This window comes from Canis lupus, chromosome 16 (genome assembly GCF_048164855.1).
Source record: "Canis lupus baileyi chromosome 16, mCanLup2.hap1, whole genome shotgun sequence".
Taxonomy (NCBI): Eukaryota; Metazoa; Chordata; class Mammalia; order Carnivora; family Canidae; genus Canis; species Canis lupus.
The window spans coordinates 32280683-32301128 of NC_132853.1; the positions used below are offsets into that span (position 1 = coordinate 32280683).

The following is a 20446-nucleotide window of genomic DNA, read 5'->3' on the forward strand; positions in this document are numbered from 1 at the left end:
TTGCCCAGTTTATAACAATATAATATTAATAGAAAAATAAGATTATTGAATAAAATTATAAAACAAATAACAGATAAGGAGATAATATTTACATTACAACAAGATTCCTACAAAGTGTCAAGAAATAACTAAAATGGCTTAAAGAAAAATGATCAAAGAATGAAAATAGACAACAGAGAAGAAAATGTAATAGTTTCATACAAATAAGACAGTCAAATTAAATATTGATCAGAAGCTTACAAATTAAAATACCAATGAGATATCATTTTTACCCACTAGAGCAGCAAGTAAAATAAAAAGAGAGAGAAATAAGATCTATTTCTGGTAGGGATATGAATAAAAGTATTCTCTCATAGATTTCTTTTGGAAATAGAAATGTTAAACCATTTTTACAAAAGTATGAAATAACACTTACTAGAATTAAAAATATCTCTTTCAAAAAAAGATTTTATTTATTCATTTGAGGGAGAGAGAGACACAGAGGACCAGCAAGGGGAGGGGCAGGTGGAGAAGGAGGAGTAGGCTCCCTGCGCAGCAGGCAGCCTGACTCTGGGCTCCATCCCAGGACCTTGAGATCATTACCTGATCCAAAGTGAGATGCTTAAGAAACCGAGCCATCTAGGCACCCTTAGAATTAAAAATATCTTTAACTTCAATAATCTCACTCCTAGAAATCTATCCTAAAGTGGTAAAGGCCTAGTCAAAGCCTTTATGCATATGCATGTTTATTAAAGTGGTGTCCATAGTGGAAATAAGTAAAAAAAAAGAAAAAATGAAGTTATATCATTTGATTCAGGTCAAGTTCTTTTAGCTATTACTGAATAAGCAATGTAAAACACAATTATAACATTCCATTTTAAATAAATTTTAAAATAAATATATATTTACACAGATGATTATATACATTATGTTTTCACTTTGTATGAATATTTGCAATATGTACAACTTCTAACAGTAGTATTTGTATATGGTCAAATGAGCTGGGAACAAAGTATAGAAAAAAACAAGACTGAATACGTTTTTAAAATGGGTTGTCTGTGGGATGGGGTTAAAGTAGGTGAAAGTGGGTGGAGGAGAGGAAAAGAAGGAAATGTGGAGTAAAAGAAAAAAGAATATTAAAATCAGATAAAAAACAAGGTGTAATATGATACCCTTTATGTAAATAATGCATATGTGAGTACTTTCACGTTCACAAAAATTAGAAAAAAGAGGGAGCTAGCTAATATCTACTGACATGATTTATATATGCAATATTCTCAAGTTAATAAAAGTAAATTATTAAAAATTTAAGACAGTGGTTCTCTCTTGGGAGCACGTTGGCAATGAGTAGGGAAAAGATATTTAGTTGAAGAAGGGTACCTATGGTTTCCAAAGCTTTTAACAGTTGTTACAACATTAATTTTAATATTTTATGTATACATGCTACATCATAATGGTTTGTCTATGTGAAGTGTACCATAATATTAAAATGCAGTTTTTCAAGTAATATAAAAAAAGCAGATAAGTGATGTATATGCATGATTTTTTAAAAATAAAAATGAGCAAACAGAAACCTAAAACTTTTTAAAACACAAACACACACACACACAGAGTTTCAGAAGCTACATGCATTTCAGGCTTATAGTTAATATGCAATTCAAGAGCATGGAAAAGTTGTGGAAAGAATCTGGCAAGGATTTAAATACTGAATGGAGTTTGAGAAAGAAGTAGAATGGGATGTAGTGAAGGGAAAAAAATGTTGTTTTGCCTTTGTACCTTTGTATTGTATTATCTCCTTTGTGTAACTAACATTATTCATTCTACTGTTGCAGTTTGGAAAAAAAAACAACTTTAAGGGAGAACATTAAAAAATATTTTTTTTTAAAAAGGAAATGTATGTAATTGGGAAGATGGGATTGAAACAAAGTTAGCTTAAAATCTTTTTCAACCATTAATTTCAGCTCAGAAATCCCCTCCTCTGACAGCCTTCCTTGTATTTTCCCATTTTTCCTCAGATCCTTATAGGTTAACCCTTGTCACTCATTGCATTGCTGTGACACACTGATTATTGGAATTATAATAACCCCTCTGTTTCCTTCACTAAAGTTGGGATTCCACTGTTTAACACCTTACTTGTTCCTAGCTTCTAACATAATGCCAGAGCCCCTGCAGGAACACAATAAATTCCTGAGGAATCTCATATCCCTTATAAATCAGTGGATTTGCTCTTGCCTGAACCAGTTCAATTAACCCTATTCTATACACAAGCAACATCCTTAAATCAGACAAGTAATCAATGGAACCCAACTGGAAGATAAAAAATGAGATTGATGAGGAGTGCCTGAGTGGGTCAGTTGATTAAGTGTCCCAACTTGTGATTTCAGCTCAGGTCATGATCTCATGGGTTGTAAGATCAAGCCCCACTTTGGGCTCCATGCTCAGCAAAGAGTCTGCTTGAGATTCTCTCTCTCCTTTTCTCTCTGCCCCCCATCTCGCTCTCTGTTTCTCTTTAAAATAAATAAATATTCTTTAAAAAGAATCAGATTGGTGAATATATCTTAAAAGCTAAAAATATATTTCTACTATTAAAAAAAAAAACCAGGAAAATACCCTTGCTGAACCTCATAGTTAGTTATACATGGAGAGAATATATGATGCACCATAACATGCATAGGCTATATCAAATTTACTTCTCAGATATGTTAATATCATTATATGCAAGATGACAATTTCAGCAAAACTTTCTTGCTTACCATACAACAGATATTTTTCTAAATTATTACTATCTCATTCAATACAGTGCACTATTATTGTCCTGATTTGACAGATAAAACCTAGGCAAATACAGGTTAACTAACTTCTTAACGATCAATTGAGCCAGAAAATATCAGAACTCAGAATTTAATTCAGATAGTCTCAGAGTCTGTGCTATGTTACTTCTGAATAGGAGAAATGGATTTTAAAGGTTAAAAAAATACTCTTCAGTTTTCCTCCATGCATAAATAATAAGCTTAATTTATAAAGTATCTTAAGTATTTCTATATATAACATTTCAAAAGCTTCATGTTAATTGGAAAAAAATCTGTCACTTTTATAAGTTGAATAAAGGCAAAGAGTTTTTTAATTGAACATGTTTTTAAGAATTCCTCGTATACAAACTTTACCTGAAACTAGGATTTTCTTCTATAACCTCTCTGACATCATTAATCACTACTCAAAGAATTCCAGTCATGGCACTTGGACCTGCCCTCCCTATCCCATGTTCACTGTCAGCTTTTACTTTTTTTTTTTTTAAGACTTATTTATTTATTTTAGAGAGCATGGTGCAAAGGGAGAAGGGGAGAGAGAATCTCAAGCAGACTCCTTGCTAACCATGGAAACCAAGGTGGGGCTCGATCTCATGGCCTGATCTAAAATCAAGAGTCAGATGCTTAACTTACTGAGCCAGCCAGGTGCCCCTCACTGTCATCTTTGTATTACCATCATCTTATTTTATAAAAAAGTTTACTGGAACACATGCTCCTTAAGATCTGTTTATGAACACATTAGCCTATTTGTCCTGCCTCCGTGTATGCATTTGCCCTTACCCTATAAATGTGCTTTAAAGACTGGTACATGCCAGTCTTTAAAGCACAGAAAACAGGTCAAAACAGGCCTCTGTCCATAACCCATGTTTCAGGTTGTCTGTTCATTTGCCCGTCTTATACTTTGCTTTACTCTTCTCTCTCCTCAGCTCTTTGAACCCGACTTGCTGCTCTATGCCTAGTCTGAAAAAAATGACTGGGCACTTTAGAATTCAAATAACTAAATTCTACATGGTAGATCTTGAGTTAATTACATTATTCTCATGCTAAGTGTTTCTAGCCTACATTTCCTCAGATGGTCAAAGTGTCTATTATAGTTTTCAAACACTTCACCATGAGAATCACACTTTCTGAAATGTGGTCTACTTTTTTCAGTAACCTTCAAATGCAGAGCTGCAGAGCACACAGTTTTCTTTTCTTTCTTTTTAAAGATTTTGTTTATTAATTTGAGAGAAAGAGAGAGAGAGAAAGAGAGAGAGAGAGAGAATAAGCAGTAGTGAGGGGCAGAAGGAGAGAGAGAGAGAGAGAGAGAGAGAGAGAGAGAGAGAGAGAGAAACAGACTCCCTGACGAGCCAGACCCATTGTGGGGCTTCATCCCAGGACACAGAAACCATGACCTGAGCCAAAGGCAGATGCTTAACTGACTGAGCCACCCAGGCCCCAAGAACACAGTTTTCAATGCAGAGTCTGAGTGCAGCACAGTGGGGATGGCTGTCTCTCTTCTTTACACATAGAATCGATGTGAGGAGTCCCATTTCACTACTGCCTCACAGAGGGTACTGTCAGTTGTTATTCACTTTTCATTTGTTTATTTATCACATTCTACTACCTGTTTTTTTTGTAAAGCCATCTCTATGCTGAACATGAATCTCCAACTCACAACCCTGAGATCAAGATTCCTATGCTCTACTGAGAGCCAGGCACTCCTCTATTACCTGTTTTTAAGTCAGATCTATCCCAGCTTCTTCTTAGACAGTTGACTATTTTTTAAAGGACCAGGTTAAAATCTTTTATAATAAACTCTTCCAAATCTTTTCTTCACTTACATCAGATAATAAATATTGAGATCTCTGATTGTCATTATATGTCTTAGGTATTCCTGACACGACACAGACAGCATCTGTGTGTTTGATTAGCTTGCCTTCTGGGTTCCCTTATGTCACTGATAAGCAAGTTGACTGGGATGCAAATAGAACTCACTGAGGGTGATTGTTCAGGCTACTTACTTATGTCATTTTTTATTCATTCATTCATTTATTCACTCAGTATACATTTTTGAAAGCCAGTTATGTATGAGAGATTGTGTTATGTTCTAGGAACATAAATAAATAGAAAATAAGTCCCATATCCCCCAAGGAATTCACAAATGAATGGGATACAAACAAATGAACAAAATATTCTGATATGGATAAAAAGTAACTGAGACAGTGTAAAGGAGACATTTCTAGAGAGAAGAGATTCATCATGTTTTTTTCTTTCTAGCAACATAGTGCCTGACACAGAGAAAGCATATTTTATGCACCAAATGCATATTTTATGAATGAACATCTACTGTCCTTAATAGCAGACAACATGCATTTGATTAGAGGATTTTCTTTTGCAGTAACAACTTTAAATCCCTCACATTTTTGGAACAATAATAAGCAAACATTCCTACCACATCTGGTGAGAACTATACCATCCCTTTACCTAAAACTGATGTTAAAATATCATAAATGATATCTGAGTAAATCAAATTTAGTTTTTTAACCCCTACTGTGTGCTCCAGGTATCTACATTCAATTTTCCCTTTTCTTTGCTGAGCAGTGGACAAATCCCATTGCTTGCACCAAGCACTTCTACTGGACACATGATTTTGTTCTGTCATCGGTGCCCTGGAAGCTCAATATGTCTTTGCTTCTACTAAAACCCTTACTAGGATGGGCATCTTTGATAGGACAAACCTGGGTCATGTGCCTATTTATATATTAGTAGCAGGAGGCTGAGATAAATGCAGTCTCTTCCACCCACAAAGGCTTATAATAAAAGGATTTTGAAAATACCCAAAGGGGCTCAGATGCTGGATAGTCCAAGGTGGGAAAGCAAAAGAAAAATGTCTGATACTCACCTGTACTAAGTGAAGTATATGATAGGAAAAAAAAAAAAAAGATTATAATTCTTGGCAAATAATACCAGAACAAAACATAGAACAGAACATTCCAGAACAAAAGCATACTCTGTGGTTATGCTAGGTATGAATATAACCGATACTCTATCTCTCTCTTTCTCTCTCTCTAAAGGGTGTTTCTAGGGACACCTGGGGGGCTCAATGGTTGAGCATTTGCCTTTGGCTGGGGTTGTGATCCCAGGGTCCTGGGATCGAGTCCTGCATCCGGCTCCCTGCATGGAGTCTGCTTCTCCCTCTGCCTGTGTCTCTGCCTCTCTCTCTCTCTGTCTCTTGAATAAATAAATAAAATCTTTTTTTTAAAAGGGTATTTCCACACATCATTAGAGGCATCTTCACACACAAAACACACTCCCTTGATCTTCATAATTCTTGTGAATTTTCTGTATGTTGTGGAAAGTTGTGGAACCTTCATGGGAAGAGGTACACATTTATGTTATGGGTAAGTATTCCATTTTCATCGTGGATAATAGAGAAGGCACAATTTTGCAAATAGGAGGGGTAAAAAGACACCTGATTCTGTCACCCCCAAACAGCCACAGATACCGGTAACGACATCCTTCTAGATGTGCACATCCGTGCATGTATTGTGCTTCTGTAGTCATAAACAAAATTTGCATGTATTTGTGTGTAAGTTTTTGGTTTACAGCATCATAGAATATACTGCTTCAATCCTGAGTTTCATAATTAACAATCTATTAACCAAGAAAACCTTTTCAATATTAATGTTTCTGTATTGCTTCTATATGAGTATTTCTCCTTCGCTTTTCGTTCTCTACCATTTTCTTTAATTGCTTACTCTTGAAATATTTTAATTTGTCTCCGCCTCCTCAGGAAAAAAAAAAGTCTTTTCAATATTTCCGTCTTGTGTGATTTTTGCGTACTATCTCTGGACATTTTTATTTTCTTGGGAGGTGTTACTCAAAATCAGGTAAGGAAACCAGTTGGCATTTTCACATAATTGGTGAGTTCCTGAGGCAAGAAGACAAATATAACACATCCCCTGCAGGTTGCTGAAACATTTCCCTCAGTGTTCATATCTCAAAGGTATTGAGATGGGCTCTCGACCTTTCCATTGTTAACCAGTAGCAAACCCTACCAATCACTGCTGAAGGGAGTACCTGGGTTTTGACACCTTGTACCCTTTTGAATTTCTAGGAGGCTACACTTGATGGAAAACTTTGCTTTCCCTCCCTTCTCTATTCTCTCACTATTGTGTGTTTCATATAGGGGCCAACTGGTTTCTGTATATGAAAAAAGTGAGTTGGTCCATGAACAATTGTCTATACTCTAGTAGGATGAGATTTCTGAGATGGAATGGACAGAGGAGAATGAGGACAGGTGCCAGTATCAGGCAGATCTAAGCTTCAGCCCTAGTGCTTTTACTCCATACTTGTGTCACAGTCAGCAAATTACTCAAATTCACTGAGCCTCCATTTTCTCATCTGCAAAATGGAGATAATAATACAGACCTCATGGGCTTGTTGCACACGCACTGCTGACCCCATAAACAGTAATTCACTTGCAGTAGTATTTAGGCCAAGTTATGTTAACATATACTAAATCCATAGAAACTCACGCCTGAATATTTCCAAAATTATCTTACCTGTTGTTCACTTCTCAGGTTATCATATTTACTGTGGGTTCTCCTATGTAGTTCATTTTAAAAAATAAGGAAAACAATATTTACCTCATCTTTGCCCTATGTTAAAGGATAGATACAATATATTAAACTGAAACATATTATAGCCAATACCCTCCCACCAACTTTTGCCTACACAATAATCTTTCAAAATATTTGCTGCTTCTCTCCACAAACAGGACATTCAGGATTTGGGTTTTTCTTTTTTCAATTTTTTAACTTAAGCAGCATAGTATTTCATAACCCCTGCAACTTAATAGCTATTGTTTGTATAATGCTTTAAGTTTAAAGTCTCATTTAATGCCAGTACATTATCTCTGCTTCGTGTGTTTCGAATTACAGATTTGTTCTTGTTTCCATAAGTTAGTTAATGAGAAATGGCTTACTTACATTTCTCTCTTGATTCTGTATGGATGTCTTTATTTAACATAACTCTATATGTAAAGGTAAATGCAGTTGATTTTTTTTTTTTTTACCAAAGTTAATATTAAGAACACAAAAGACATGGGGGCACCTGGGTGGCTCAGTGATTGAGTGTCTGCCTTTGGCTCAGGTTGTGATCCCGGGGTCCTGGGATCGGGTCCCACATCAGGTTCCCCACATGGAAACTGCTTCTCCCTCTGCCTATGTCTCTGCCTTTCTCTGTGTGTCTCTCATGAATAAATAAATAAAATCTTAAAAAAAAGAATTTGATGATAGATATCAAAAGTCTTTCAAATACAGAAATTGACAATTATCCTGGTGAAAATACTAATTGAGTATAACAATAAATATTTATCCACAGGATTCTCAGAGTTGTTCATTTCAGCCCTGAAATTCAGCACTTTTCCACTTTCCATCATAGCACCTCAATACGCTTGCCCTTGCCACGTGGCTATTTGTGTTCTTTTTCCTTGACTTTGTGAGGTGATCAATAAGTGCACCTTGGAGCAACTCTGCCAAGAAGAGCTGTGTGTCAAAAGTGATAGAGGTGCTGTTGAAAAAGTTCCTGTGACTAACATGTAAATCTGATGCTACTCTAATGCCTAAAACTTTTAGTGATTTCCAATCAAGTATGGATCAAGATTCTTGCTTATCTAGACCTGACTATGTCTTTAGCCCTATGCAACACCACCTGTCTTGTTTTCTGAGTCCCAGCACAACAGCACCATCAATTCTTAAAATATACTAATACTCTCTCCATTTCAGGATACCTTGCTACCTCTTCTACCTCAGTAAAACTCCAACATTCTGCACCCCTTTTACCTTGATGCTGCTTTCTTATTCTACAGTTGTCAACTCAGGAACTAATTCTTCTTGGAGAAGTCTCTCTAAATTTGAATTGCAGATAAATAATTATTTCAGGTAAACAGATACTGTAAGTATTTTAGTAGAAATATGTCCCAAATATTGCATATGACATCTTGTATTTGTGACTGTATCTCAGATTACAATAGATCTTCCTCGTAAATAATTCCTTAGCAACTTCAATTTAAATTTTTGGCCATTGTCAGGGATCCCTGGGTGGCTCAGTGGTTTAGTGTCTGCCTTTGGCCCAGGGCTTGATCCTGGAGTCCTGGGATTGATTCCCACATTGGGCTCCCTGCATGGAGCCTGCTTCTCCCTCTGCTTGTGTCTCTGCCTCACTCTCTATCTGTGTCTCTCATGAATAAATAAATAAAATCTTAAAAAAATTTTTGGCCATTGTCATAATTATAGTCATGCATTTACATGATTATTATCTCTTTCTCCCTACTACTTTGCAAGCTCCATAAGGAAAAGACTATGTTTGTTTTGACCACCATCCCATCCCATCCCATTTGCTAGGACAATAAAAGAAGAGTAGAGGGGTTCAATGAATCTCCTAAGAACAAATGAAAAAATTAATAACATAAAAATACATATGTGAAGGTGAAATTGCAAGCTAATAGATATTTTTCATAGGATTAGAGAGTACATCTTGAATTCCTTTAATCATTATTAAAGTATTAGTTTAGTTATTTTAGTTAGTATTATATCACATATTTGTTGACTCTTCTATTTCAGATACTAATTAATTTGAAATGCAATAAGTACTTTGTGAACATTGTTTCTCTTAATCATCGTAACGATTCTATGATATAGTACATTATTAACACTCTTTTATAACATTAGAACACTAAGAATTAGAGAAGAAAAGTCCTTTTCAACAGTCACAAAGCTGGTATTTGCAAGCTGGATTGGAACCTTTGAGTCTAACTCCAAAGCTGGTATACTTAATAACTGTGCTATTTACATTTCATACTCAGATGTACTTTTTGCAAGAAGTGGTGCTTAACTAGATTTCTCTACTTAGGGTAGCAGAAACTCCATTCTTTAATATATACATAAATACTATCCAACAAAAGCATGAGTGTGTATGCGGGTGTGTGTCTGTGCATGCACTTATATACCTGTACATATGGTTGCATAGAACTAAATTTTTCTATTGTTTACTTAAGAATTTTAGGGAAGCTATCCAAAGTACTTGTTAATAATAATTGTAGTCATAATCTGCAAAAATATTATGTGCATACATACATACTTACATATGGATACATATACCTGTACATACACACACTGAAATATCTATAGCAGGAAAAAATGACTTTGTAAATTTACTATGTACCAATGAAGTTATAATTCTTAATTATATATAGATTATAGATTATAAATTATAAATATAGATTATATTTAATTGCAACTAAAAAGACTTTAGGTTTCACATATTCCCTTTTCTCTAAATTTAACCCAAACCTATGATTTCTGATACAAACTTCCTTAGCACAGGTTAACTTAAAGTTACCAGCAACTCAATATTATGTTAATTGTTTTTTCTTGCTATGTATCTTGGTTGGAAAAAGATTATTCTAGGTCAATTATACTTTGGCTACTAAAAGAATTATCACCATTTGCCTCACAAGGAAAATATATAAGTGATTGTCAGAGCTCACTACATATCCTTTAAGTTTGTTTCATGTCAGTTCAAGCCACATGAACATGCATTTCCTAAGATGAATGGTTAGTAGTAGGTTTGTACTCCCTAAGACATGAGATTTAGTCAAGTTTATGATCTGGAAATAAGGCAGCCAATGATATGGAGGTTCACAAAGCCCCTGTTGGGCTACACTGTATTTTGGCATTAATGTGGAATATTATTTGCCTAAGTGTGCGTATGTCATTTATTTAAAGCAATAAAAAGTAATAGATTCAGAGTTCATCTGTGGGGAAACTGTCAATTTTTTCTAGGAGTATTTAGTGCATCCTGGTACTAAAAGTGTTTAAACATGTTATTTTATTAAGACTTGATCTCTTGCCAAATGAGAGTAATTTTAGCTTAGTTTGAATAAATCTTACCACATAGTTATTTAGTTATGAAGGAGATGCCAAAAAAAAAAAAAAAAAAAAAAAAAGGATCATGAACCTCTCACTGAGTTGAGGGAACTAAGCTAGTTAAAACCATATCTCTAATAAAAAGATAACATCCAGTATGAAGCAATTCATACAGTGAGTGCTTAATGCTATATGCTCTTTCTGTGTTTAGTGCCTTCTGGTTTTCATTCCATGTAATAGTATGTTCTGGCTGCTGTGTGAGACATGGAATTGAGAATGTCTAATAAATATAAATTTTGCTGTTTCTCAAGGCTCATAATAAACATGATTATCATTTATGTGAGAATCTACACAAGAATAAATTATTATAGCCAGGATAGAGAAGCTTGATTCTCAGAAAGGCCAACTGCAGAAAGTTATTTCACCGTCTCCTCATCTTTGCCATCCCTGAAGACATAGGGAAAATCTTTGATTTTGAAATACATCTGAGGAAAAAGAAGCAGAGTTTGAATATCTTTTGAACTTTCCTTAAAATTGAGTAAAGATAAGGAGAGAAATCCTATAATTTGGATTAAAAAATGACTGTAAACATCTTACCCTAATAAGCAATAGTTTGGTTGAAAATAGTTGCCTGGTGCCATTTATCTTGCAAGGAGTTGTCTCCATAGTAAGTTGGGACTTGCCACTTCCAGGAGAAAAGAGCACTTAAAGCTGCCATCAGCTGTGAATTAGGATACAGAGGCATTAATTCATTAAATACGAAGAGAAAATTTTAGTTAATAATAGAATTTCAACACACTAACATTCCCCAGTTTCTCTGGGGGATATTGTTAGATTCAGTGTAGCCCCAAAACTACCTTCAAGTTAGGAAGTAGTTAAGAATTCAGCTTACACTGCAGAATATTAGCACAGTAAAGCATGCCGGAAGTGACAATCAGTTACTCAAGCGTATAAACATTGGCAATTTTAGGCTCCTGCAGGTAAATATTTACTGCACAACTAGCCAAATTACTTTTTTTAGGTATGTAACTACAAACACCCCTTAGCTGAGAATTTAATGAGTCAGTTCTGAAATCCATAGAGTAATGATCCATGAATGACATATTTTAGGCAAAATCTTAAGTTTAAAAGCTGAGATAAAAATTTCTGCTGTGGAAGTTCATTAGGATTGTGCCAGGTTGAGAATTAGATGACATGGCATGATTGACACCTTGTTTGTTCACAGAGCACTGAATATTTTTTATATATTTGATTTATTTTCTGCATTTTAAGACATTTGAAATATAAGGTGAAATGTGTGTATTAATTAAATTATTAGTCATGCTATTAATACTAATTGTATTAAACTACCAATTGAAAGTCAGTATGATGAATGCCATGCTAACTTCCCAAAGAGGATTCAGTTAGAGTTCATAGGAAAGAAATCTAATTCAGGGTAATGATGTCAGGAAATTTACCAAGAGAATGTACATTTAATCATGCAATGAATAAAACAACAAAACAGAACAGAACAAAACCCCCAAAAAACCAAAAAGAAGGTTTAACATGTTTCCAGCAAGGGAAACAGTACAGGCAAATGAAAAAGCAAATATAATGAAATGCAAGCAGTAGAATATGGTTGAACCCAAACCCAATAATATCCATGTTATGGACGGAATGTCTGTGGTCCCCCTCAAAATTCATACGTTGAGACCCTTCTCCCTAGAGTGATAGTATGAGAAAGTCAGGTCTTTGGAAGGTAATTAGGATTAGCTGAGGTCAGGAGAATGGAAGATTAGTGGATGGGATTAGTGTCCCTATAAGGATCCCAAGAGAGTGCTTGCTTCTCTCTCTGCTCTCTGCCATTTGAGGATACAGGGAGAAAATGGCCACCTGTCACATAAAAGAGGCCTCTCACCAGAACCCAACCATGCTGACACCCTCATCTTGGGCTTCTAGCTGCCAGAACTGTGAGAAATAAGTTTCTGTTGTTTAAAGTCCCCATGTCTGTGGTATTCTTTTATAGCTTGAATCGACGAAGACAATCCATGAGTTCTCAATATTCAAGAATAGTATTTTGTATAGAGTAACTTTTTGCATGTTATTTTGCTTCTTTTTGTAGATTTTAGCATTTTTGCTTAATGATTATATTGGCAGAAAAGGCAGATTACAAATGTTTAGAAACAGAAAACATGTATAGTCAAGATATACACATTTGTGCATGAACTCACATTTTCTCCATAGATTCAAAAGCAAATCCTCATTAGTGATGCCACAGCAGACGCATAACATAAGTGATATATATCTGTTTAATCTTTTCTTTGAGGTAGGTAATCTTGACTTTGTATATTTATCATAGAGTGGCCACGCCTTTATATGTTATGAAGTTTTTTTCTTTTGTCTTCCAGCTAAAGTGAAATATCTACATTTTCTGCATTACTTCTTTTATCTATCACATCCCAACATGTTTAGATTTATGTGGGCAGTTTTCTGCCCTTAAGTTCTGAATATATACATACATATATATATATATATATGTATGTATATATTCATTAATTCATGAGAGATACAGAGAGAAAGGCAGAGACACAGGCAGAGAGATAACCAGGCTCCATGTAAGGAGCCAGATGTGGGACTCAATCCCAAGACTCCAGGATCACATCCTGGGCCAAAGGCAGGTGTCAAACTGCTGAGCCATCCAGGCATCCCTGAATATATTTTTAAACTTACAAATGAGTACATACTGGCAGTTATAAAAGTAACTAACATAGTGTTATTATACAGTAGAAACTCAGGATATAGTTTGCTGTCTCCAATAAGGCAATGAACTATATATACTTAGGATAAAAGTTCTTCCTTAAAGTTCTCACACTCACATTAAAGTGTCTTATTTGTGGGTGTATGTGTATGTGTGTCTGTATGTATGAATTCATATATTTTTCTCAAAATCAATATGGATAATATATTCCTTGAACATTTATTTATTCATTTTAGTTATGGAAGTACTTGATAGTCATTAATACAGTGGTCCCCGCTTATCTGTGGGAGCTGTGTTCCAAGACCCCCAGGGGATGTTTAAAACCCTGGAGAGGGCAGCCCTGGTGGCTCAGCGGTTTAGCGCTGCCTTCAGCCCGTGGTGTGATCCTGGAGACCTGGGATTGAGTCCCATGTCCAGGCTCCCTGCATGGAGCCTGCTTCTCCCTCTGCCTGTGTCTCTGCCTCTCTCTCTCTCTCTGTGTGTGTCTCTCATGAATAAATAAATAAAATCCTAAAAAAAGAAACCCTGGAGAATACTGAACCCTATGTGACATATTGTTTCCTATACATACATATCTATGATAATGTTCAACTTCTACATTAGGCACAGTAGGAGATTTATAACAACAATAACTAATAGTAAAATAGAACAACCAGAACAATATATTGTAATAAAAGTTATGTGAAAGCAATCTCTCTCTCTCTCTCTTTAGGAATATATTCCTATATTGCACTCTCCCTTCTTCTTGTGATGATGTGAGATGATGAAATGCCCCTGTGATGAGAGGAGGTTAGGTGAATGACTCAGGCATGTGATAGTGTTAAGCTGCTATGGACCTTCTGACAATTTGTCAGAAAGAGTATCACCTGCTTCCAGACCCTGGTTGACCATGGAAAGCAAAACCACAGATGGAGGTGATGGGGACTACTATATTTGTTTCACTACATATCAGGCACTGTATTAGGGTTAGAAATAAAAAGGTGAGTAAACAAAATTCAAGGTCCTAAAGGAGCTACATGCAGTTATTTGACAGCTGACCTGATTCCAAGTTGAAAAGTACTTGCCTATGTCAGGATCCTATTGCTGCTTTGTTGAAATGAATTCAGAGCACATTTTTCATAATTGCAGCTTAAGTGACAGCTTCCTACCCTCTTGAAAACAAAGCCAAACTCTTTACACTAGCAAGCAAAAGAGTGATGATGTGGCAGGTAGGGGAATAGCAGAGGGACAGAGAAAGATTTATATTGCTTTTTACTAAATTTGGATAAAAGTTCAATAGGAATTAAACTCTTTTCCTCTAAGTACACTGTGGGGAATTATGAAAGACAAGGCTAGGCTATGCTGAACTTGGCAGCTTATTTATTGTTTTATAGATTTCTATTCAGAGAAGGACACAACCAGTAATGCACTTGCCACCATTTCTCATCTATTTTGTCTTATTTCTGAGTGTGCAGATCTCACTGCATGTATCTTATTGAATTTAAGTTTCATGGTCCTCCAGATTTAGTGGGAATTTGAAAAACAAATTAAGTTGCACTTTTCAGTTTCAACCAACAAAGAGGGAATATATTAGGAGTTTTTGTTTGTTTGTTTTTGTTTTTTTTTTATTTATTTATGATAGTCACAGAGAGAGAGAGAGAGGCAGAGACACTGGCAGAGAGAGAAGCAGGCTCCATGCACCAGGAGCCCGACGTGGGATTCGATCCCGGGTCTCCAGGATCGCGCCCTGGGCCAAAGGCAGGCGCTAAACCGCTGCGCCACCCAGGGATCCCTAGGAGTTTGATTTAAATGACCTACCACATTCAAAATTATCTCTTAGTATAAGGTCAGCAGTTTTCAACCAAGGGTGATTTTATCTCCCAGGGGCCATTTGGCATTATCTAGAGACATTTTTGGTTGTGACAACCAGGGAATGTTGCTGGCATCTAGTGGGTAGAGGCCTGAGATGCTGTCAAACATCCTCCAGCACACAGGCTAGTTGTTTCTCAACAAAGCATTATCTGCCCCACTGTCAACAGAGTTAAGTGAAAAATATTGACATAGATTAGGCCTCTGATAGGCAAGGAAGTGCATTACCTGTGTTTTTGAGTCAGTTCAAAGTGAATGGCTTTTCCTCCCTTTCTTTCACTTTTTATTAGCTCTTCCTCTTTAGTTGCAGACTATTTATCATAGACTACTTAAAAATCTAGTGTAAATTGGAGACACTAACTCATGGTGATAAAAGGTGCAGAATTGACAGCAATACTTCTAAAATCAGACATAACTAAAGTTGAGATCCAGATCTGCTATTCACTGATATTGTGACCATGGTTATAATGCATTCCTATATTTGAGTTATCTTATTTTTTAAAATGTGTACTATAAAACTTATCCCATCAGGTTTTGTAGAAATTCAGGACTGCGATGGAATAGCTCATAGCAGACCAACCCCTTTACCAAGAACAATTAGAGAAATAAAAGTGCATACTTTGAGTATATCAGAAAGCTGCCAAATGGGCCAGAAGTTGAAGGACCATTCTTTTTCTCCTCTGAGAAACAGAAATTGAGGAGAATTTAGGGGAGCCCTGAATCCTGCATGCTGATTTTCTTTCTGGAATAGTCAATGAATTAATTACAGAATGGCATGAGATTCAGAATCCAGGCAGAAAGCTGGCAGAAGTTTTGATAATTTCACAAGATTGGGAAGGTGGAAATTGGAATTCGGGGCTTTCAGGGCAGGTAGGACCAAAAGGAAGTGAGGCAGAGAAGGGAGGCAGATACTCTAAGTGGAGCTCAGGACTTACCGAGGAGAGGAAGAATATGGTAGGTTAAATACTTCTTAAAGGCTGCACGCTCGAAACAAGGTAGAGGAAGAGGTGGACTAAACCTTGCCAGGTCTATGTCTGCAGCTCAGGACAGATTATTAGTGGTGTGGAGGGCATCCATGGAGGGCAGAAGTAGAGGAACCCACCAAAGACCTAGTGAATAAGGGCATATCTGCACAAGACTAAGGCAGTTGCAGCAGTGATATCGAGGCCCCACAGAGTGAGGAGGAAAGGTGCCTACTGGAGCAGGAATGTCAACGGTAGTCCAATATGAGGTACTGGCATGAAAGCAAGGTGAGAAGGGTACTATGCCAATCAGAGCATCAGAACCTGAGGAATGTGAGGAAGTCCCTTCACTGGGAGGTGGTGGTGGAGACAAATGTACAACAAGGGCTGATCAATTAAGTAAATAAACTGTGAGTCATATCAGCCAGGTTTCTCATTGTCAGAGAAAGGAATTATAAACATTGGAAGGGGAAAATCCAAAAGACTCCTGTGGTGTTAAATTACAATTGGAAGTATTAAATCATAATTGGTGTGAACTCAGAGTTCATATAAATGTGTGAGTGTGGGAGTATGTGTTTCTGAATAATATGCATGTATATGTATCATGTATATGTACACACATGTATATATGTATACATATATACAAGTATATGATACTTGACAGTACTTCATGCTACATGGAATTAGAATATAATTTCTATATTTAATTAAAATATAATTTTTAATGATACTATTTTAGTAGCATTAAAATTCAAACACCTAGAATTAGTAAGATATATGTACATTATACCTTAATGAATACTAAACTGCTACACAGAAATCCTCATAAATTACTGAAAGGGAGGGAAAAGTCAACAAATTGTGGTATAAATCACACCCATATATTGGAAAATTCAATATTGTAAGGTTGTTAATCCCTTTCCCATCTCTTTGTAGATTCACTGAAAACCCTTCAAAGTCCTAGCACCGTTAATTTATCATTACTGACAAGCTGATTCTAAAGTTTTAACATAAAGGGCCAAGAACTGAAAAGGCCATCTTGAAAAAGAACAAAACTAGAGGGTTTGCATGAGCAGGTATTGACACTAATTTATAAAACAACAATAAAGTTGGTGGTCTTGGCACAAAAATAAACAGACCAAGAGAATAACAGTAAGTCCAGAAATGAACATGTATATGCAATCATTTGGTTTGTGACTAATATAAAACTATAGGACAGAGAAAGAATGACCTTTTCAATATCTCCCTATACATACCAATCTATATTTTTCCATATAAAAATAAATCATGGAGTATGTAAGTTTTACATCATATACAAAAACAATTCCTATTGTACATTTAGAATATAAAGAGTAAAAGAATAAAGCTTTGATAAAATAATAGAATATCTCCATGATCTTAGACTAGGTAAGGACATCTTTATCAGGATACAATTCAAAGCCATAATACCAAAATATGAAAAAAATAACTACATTTAACTAAGAATCCTATGTATTACAATATAACATTCAAAGAGTAGAAAGCCATAGAGTGTATATATCTGTGTGTATGTAAATGGAAACATTGTTATTAACCTGAACAGGCTACACTAAAAAAAAAAAGGATAAAAAGTCTCAACTCTTGATATGAAAAGATAAATAGTACCAAAGGTTGAAGTCCCCACCAATGATGGAAGTGTAAGGTGTTACAACCATTTAGAAACCTTTTAACAGTATCTACTAAAGTTGAACATGTATAAATGTTCACAGAAACTATTACTTTAAGTCAAAATTTTAGAAACACTCAAATGTTCATCACGTAGGAGAGGGGATAAGTAACCTATGTAATATTTATCCAGTGAAGTATTAGTAGAAATAAGGATTTTGGATGCCTGGATGGCTCAGCGGTTGAGCGCCTGCCTTCAGCTCAGGGCATGATCCTGGAGTCCAGGGATCGATGGAGTCCCACATCAGGCTCCCTGCATGGAGCCTGTTTCTTCCTCTGCCTCTCTCTCTCTCTCTCTGTATCTCTCATGAATGAATAAATAAAACCTTAAAAAAAAAACATGTTTTAAAGAACATATAGCAGGGGCATCTGGGTGGTTCAGTTGGTTGAGGGTTGGTCTGCCTTCAGCTCAGGTCCTGATTCTGGGGTCCTGGGATCAAGCCCCAATTCAGGCTCCCTGTTCACCATGGAAGTCTGCTCCCTCTTCCTCTGCTCCTCCCCCCTACTTGCACTTACTCTCTCTCCAACAAATAAATAAAATCTTTAAAAAATAATAAAGAACAGGGATGCCTGAGTGGCTCAGCAGTTGAGCATCTGCCTTCGGTAGGGCGTGATCCCGGTATCCAGGATCGAGTCCCACATCAGGCTCCCTGCATGGAGCCTGCTTCTCTCTCTGCCTGTGCCTCTGCCTCTCTCTCTCTCTGTCTTTCATGAATAAATAAATAAAATAAATAAATAAAATAAAATCTTTTTTTAAAAAAAATAAGGATTTAAAATTATGTCTAAACACAAAAACGTGGATGAATTTCTTAAGCACAATGTTGAATGAAAAATTTAGTCACACAATCATATATCATATAAATTCATTGAAATCAGAAGGGTAGTTACTATAGCAGAGGAGTTAATGACTGGAAGAGAGCATTAAGTTGCTTCAAGGGTGCTACTGATGCTCTACTTCTTGATATTGATGATTGTTACTGAGTGTGCATATTTTGTTTTGTTTTTTTATTTATTCATGAGAGACACACAGAGAGAGGCAGAGACATAGGCAGAGGGAGAAGCAGGCTCCCCATAGGGAGCCTGATGTGAGACTTGATCCTTGGACCCCAGGATTACACCCTGAGCCAAAAGCAAAAGCTCAACTACTGAACCACCCAAAAGTCCCAAGAGTGCATATTTTGTGAAAAATCATGAGCTCTTTACTTTTGACATGTATTTTTCTGTAAATATGTTGTGCTTCAATAGATTTATTTAAAATTAAATGGAATAATTCACTTAATATTTTAAAACCCATCAATAATGCAATAGTATAAATATTAGGACACACCAAATGCCCAATAAGTAGTCATTGTTACTATTACATTTCTTCTATTGATATAAAGCCAAACACATGTGGATGCACTTCTAGATAAAAGAACAGGTTTTCATAAGATTTGATTGTAGACATTTTATTTTATTTTTATTGATAAGGCAAAGGTTTTGAACTTTGGTATTTGATCCCAATATATAATTTTCACTTTTGCAAATTTGCTTTTTGTTGGATCATTTAGGGGCAATTGTTTATAATCTGTTTCCATATTAACTGGGACTTTAAGCTGAAATGAATAATCAGAGAGGAGTAGCTGATTATATAAGAGCTCTCAGAGTTTGTGGTAATGAATCAAATTTGCAAAACTGTTAGGTTTTCAAATGAAAGATTTCATAACAGTTGACTGCTAATGTTGGCGAGACATTTTCTGCAGAGAAATATCAAAATTACATGATCTCTTCAATTTTTAATAAGAAAATGCTCAATAAAATCTCAATTATCTCAGAAATTGTGGAAAGTTCAAACAAAGCTTAGCTTCAAGGGAAAAATAAAAATTAATTTAAAAATTCCTTTGATTTGTCTGTTTGGATAAGATGGAGTCTCTGTGTATGTTTGGAATTCTAATAGATGAGAAGAGTGTATGTTCCTAATTTGTTGGGAGACCATTTACCAATGCACTTTAATAAGTTACCTACCAATAAGGCAGCTGTTAACATGTTCCCAAACCAAAATGCCAGCTGGTTTTTTTCTAACCTAATGAAATTGCAAAATCTAACAAGACCAAATAGTTCATTTGATACGTTTGTTAACCAGAATATTTAAATAAAATTTAGAGAAGAATAATCTTGGGAAGACTAGGTTCTGATGTATAATTGCCTCATTCCCTCAATTCTACATAATTCTCCTCTTCAAGTGAGGTTTTTTTTTTTTTTCAAATAAAGAAGTTGTACACACTTTAAAGATACTTTGAGAAACAATTCATGATAAAAATCAGGAAAAATTTCACATTTCATTACACAGTGCAGCCATTGTTAATAGTTTAGTGTCGTTTCTTTCCATCGATTCAGGATATACTTGTAAAATTGAGATCATATGTCATATATAATTAAAACCTTGTGTTTCACTAAATATTATATTGGTGCTTTAATGATATTATACTTTTCCCAATTGTTAATGAATTAATAGTA

The 20446-nt window shown here is 35.6% G+C and overlaps 1 long non-coding RNA gene across 22 annotated transcripts in view; it reads left to right on the forward strand.

The window, feature by feature from the left end:
* The window catches only part of LOC140606498 (uncharacterized), a 55264-nt gene that overhangs the window by 32493 nt on the left and 2325 nt on the right, over positions 1 to 20446 (forward strand). For 11 of the 22 annotated variants that reach the window (XR_012008826.1, XR_012008825.1, XR_012008828.1 and 8 more), the window contains 3 exons: positions 8558 to 8713; positions 14149 to 14416; positions 17183 to 17322. This is a non-coding gene — a long non-coding RNA (uncharacterized lncRNA). Of the gene's footprint in view, positions 1 to 8557; positions 8727 to 14148; positions 14417 to 17182; positions 17323 to 20446 lie in introns of all 22 variants that reach the window. The other 11 variants (XR_012008836.1, XR_012008839.1, XR_012008824.1 and 8 more) reach the window with 3 other exon arrangements.